The sequence below is a fragment of the Colobus angolensis genome, unplaced genomic scaffold (assembly GCF_000951035.1).
Source record: "Colobus angolensis palliatus isolate OR3802 unplaced genomic scaffold, Cang.pa_1.0 Scaffold51, whole genome shotgun sequence".
Taxonomy (NCBI): Eukaryota; Metazoa; Chordata; class Mammalia; order Primates; family Cercopithecidae; genus Colobus; species Colobus angolensis.
This window is the reverse complement of record NW_012118599.1, coordinates 4221078-4225197: the sequence shown is the minus strand read 5'-3', so window position 1 is coordinate 4225197 and position 4120 is coordinate 4221078. Positions and strand designations below refer to the sequence as shown.

At 39.2% G+C, this 4120-nt stretch overlaps 1 protein-coding gene across 3 annotated transcripts in view; it reads right to left on the bottom strand.

The window, feature by feature from the left end:
• Nucleotides 1–3135, bottom strand: part of LOC105524820 (glutathione S-transferase A1) — a 58580-nt gene extending 55445 nt beyond the window's left edge. For 2 of the 3 annotated variants that reach the window (XM_011960225.1, XM_011960226.1), the window contains exon 1: nt 3066–3131. The gene's annotated coding sequence lies outside the window, so the exon portion shown is untranslated. Of the gene's footprint in view, nt 1–3065 lie in introns of all 3 variants that reach the window. The other variant, XM_011960227.1, reaches the window with a different exon arrangement.
• Between the last annotated feature and the right edge of the window lie 985 nt (nt 3136–4120).

Genomic DNA, 4120 nt, shown 5'->3' with positions numbered 1-4120 from the left:
TGAGTGGGAACATGCAGTGTTTTGTTTTCTGTTCTTGTGTTAGTTTACTGAGAATGATGGTTTCCAGCATCATCCATGTCCCTGCAAAGGATATGAACTCATCCTTTTTTATGGCTGCATAGTATTCCATGGTGTATATGTGCCACATTTTCTTTATCCATTCTATCATTGATGGGCATTTAGGTTGGTTCCAAGTCTTTGCTATTGTGAACAGTGCCGCAAGAAACATAAATGTGCGTGAGTCTTTATAGTAGAATGATTTATAATCCTTTGAGTATATACCCAGTAATGGGATTGCTGGGTCAAATGGTATTGCTAGTTCTAGCTCCTTGAGGAAGCACCACACTGTCTTCCACAATGGTTGAACTAATTTACACTCCTACCAACAGTGTATAAGCGTTCCTATTTCTCCACATCCTCTCCAGCATCTGTTGTTTCCTGACTTTTTAAGGATCGCCATTCTGACTAGCATGAGATGGTATCTCATTGTGATCTTGATTTGTATTTCTCTAATGACCAGTGATCATGAGCTTTTTTTTATATGTTAGCTGGCTGCATAAATAGAAATCAAAATCTTTTAAATGTCTACATTTTAAAAAGTGGGAGTCAATAGTTTAGCCTTTGAAAAGTAAAGAATTCTTTGAAATCATACTGAATCAACTCACCTGTTTTGTACCTAGATATTTTGACATTGTACTTTCCTAACTTGGGAAATGGAAATAGCATTATTCAGCAGAAAGAAAGGGAGAGTGAAGTTCGCCCGAAAGTGTGGGGTGTGGTTGTTTAATTGTTACGGATTAGTTCACAGTGTTGTAACTCTAATCCCCACACTAAGCTCCCTTAGTCATTGATTGAGGATCATGTTTCAACATGAAATAAATTTTTATCTTACATAATATTTTATCACAATTCTCCTCTGATAACTAACATTTCACCTTCTCAATATGAGGTTTCCAAGGGTCAGGCTAAGACTGGGAGATAGGTTACCACTGAGCTTTGTTAGGTCAACAGAAAATGAGAACCAGAGAGCTCAAGGATTTGCCACGGGTCACACACACATGCTGCTCATTCATGGTCAATATCTAGGGGGTGTGTCTACCTTCTGCAACAACCCTGGGAAAAGGCTCCTATTATCCAAATTAAAGATGGGCACACTGAGTCTCAGACAGCTAAAGCACCTGTCCCATGCTGCACACTTGGTGAGTGTTGGGTCAGCCCGAACTTCTGATTGCAGGTCCAGAGCTTTTCCACTCCGCCCCGTAACCTGGCTCTCAGCTCCTCTCTGAGAAGTTGTTTTATATTTTCCTATTAAGAGTATATTAGCCAACTAGATGTTGGAAGGAGAGGGCGAGACAGGAACATCTAATTCCTGAGTTCCTCCTGTTAGCAAATTTTCAGGGGCTTGCTTGGAAGAAAAAATTAATAAAAGTGTGCCTTTCTCTACTTTGACAACCTAAAATCCAGAGTGAGTTGAAGACTAGTATAATTGTATTTACACCAATTAAAAATGGGCTTGTTTTTAACGGAATGTAAGCTCTCATAATTCCAGGAGTTAATTAAAAGAGTTACATCTCTGAGTTGGTCCCAATGACACTGTTTCTTGGCAGAGAGAAGGGAGAATGAGATAAATCAGGACTCCTCCCATTATGAGGTTCATAAAAGCTGTAGGTTGTTTAATCTCTTTAATTCTTAGAATAGAGGTAGTTATTTCTACTTTTGAGGGTTGTTGAGATAGTTAAATGAGATAATGTACAAAAAATTCATAGTAGGAACTCAGTAATGGGTGTTTGCTCTTGTCCCAGTGGTTAGAAGATGGGTAAGTCTCTGGACACACTGAGTAGCCCATGGATCCTTTTTCTTTGATCTATCTATCCATCAATTATTTTACCTATCAGCAATCTATGTATATGTATCTATTTATAATCCCTATCTGTCTGCCCATCCACGTATGTATTATTTTATCTATCTGTCGTTCTATGCATCTATCTATCTGTAATTTGTCTGTCTCTTCATCATCTATTATCTATCTTGTATCCATCTGTCTATATCTCTATATTTTGGCCATAGAACTCTAATAGGAATACATTTTTATATGAATCCAGACTTATATCAAATCTGTCATATGATGGCTGTGCTTCTCTCTTTCCTTTCTAGCTCCTGTACAGAGATTAATGATATTCACTAATCAGTCCACCTGGATTAACAGGAAGTTTTCAGTGAACGTCCAAGCAGTGCAGCACATCAGTAACATGGCCTTGCTTAGCCCCATGAGGTCATGTAGTCCCATGGTTCTCAACCAGGGGGATTTTGCTTCTCTGCTCCAGAGGACATTGAGCAAGGTCTAGAGACATTTTGGGTTGTCACATTTGCAGGGAGGGAGAGGGGGCTACAAATCAGATAGGTAGAGGGCAGGGATGCCTGGAAACATCCTAGAGTGGGCAGGTCAGATCTCCATACAAAGAATTACACCATTCAAAGGGCAGCAACAGTCAGAGCCTCTTTCTTAGCTATCCTCTAGATTGGCCATGAGTTGGTAGAACTCCAGGGACAGGATATGACTTGTCATGGAGCTAACTAGTGGCAAACACTCAACTAGAATCTAGTTCCCCTGACATTCAAACTAATTTACTCCAATTATAATAAACTTTAGTATTAAATTTTCACAGCCAATATAGTATTACAGTATCACAATTTACAGCAATTGTGTTTTGACTACTTACATAAAGAAATTTTTGCATACTTTGCCACTTCTTCCAGCACTGATTATTCTCAGATTGTTTAAAATGCTACCATTTCTTTTTTTCTCCTCATGTCATTGTTTCCCATATCATTAAATGCTGAGGCCCTGGTTTTTTAAATTCTTCATTTTCACATTTCTGTAAAGATGTATTCAACAGAAAAGAAATAAACAATTCTTGAACTGTCACCCAAACACACCAAGATGGTACAATATGAGTAAAAACAGGCTTTTTCTTGTGCTAAGGACACATACTAGCAAATTTTTCTAGGAGGCTAGAGAGGAGAGTGTGAGGCAATGTAGAGAGATTTTTAAGATCAGTGCTTACTTTGTTAAACGCTGTCACTGTCGTGGCCCGACAACTGAATTCCAGGTCCTAATGTATTTACAAGCTCGTTATTCCTTTCAATAGTTCCCTCCCACTGAAAGGAGAAGGGTGAAGTTAGGGAGAAGCAACTCCCACACATTTCATGGCCAAGGGACCACCTACTGGATTCTAAGACGTGAGTAAGTGATCTGCTTATCAGAAGAAACTGGTTAAACTTGTTCCTTTTCAAGGTTGGCAATTGAAGTTCAAATAATACATTTCACCTGGATTTTGCTCTCTCTACAAGTCAGCAGAAACCGGCTTTTAAAAGATGGTTTCTTTCGTGAGTTGGATGCAAGGACTAGGGCAACTGAAAAATCTCTATTGTGAGCATAGCTGGGGGCGCTGTCTGTGGAGGGCAAATTGATGGCACTCTTTTCTTACCAAGTTGCCAAATAAAGTATAGGATATCCATGTCAATGTGAATTTCAGGCAAACAGTCAATAATTTTGTAGTTATAGCTATTTCCAAACACGGCATGAAACATGATTTTACTGAAATATTCTTTATTGTTTATCTGAAATTCACATTTAGGTGGGTGTCCTGTATTTTATCTGCCAAATCCGGGAACCCTATTTGCATATGCTTTCCTCTTTGCGTCACTCAAATTGCCCATAATATAACAAATCTGAAAGTACCCATCACCTGGATTCATCAATTGCAAATAATCTTTCTTCATCTGTCCCATATAGGGGGTTATGTTGGCCCCCAAGAAAGATAGGTCCAAACAGAAATCCCAAGACCCTGTGAATGTGATCTTGTTTGGAAAAAAGGCTCTTTGCCAATGTAATGAAGTAAAAGAATTTGAGATGAGATCATCTTGGTATATCTGGATAGGCCCTGAATCCAATGACAATTATCCTCATAGCGGAGTGAAGAGAAGACACAAGATGGTGAGGGTGAGGTGCAGGAAGACAGAGGCAGAAATTAGAGTGATGTGGCCACTATCCATGAAAGTCCAGAAAGGCCAAGAGCCCCTAGAAGCTAGAAGATGCAGGGAAAGATTCCTGGAAATC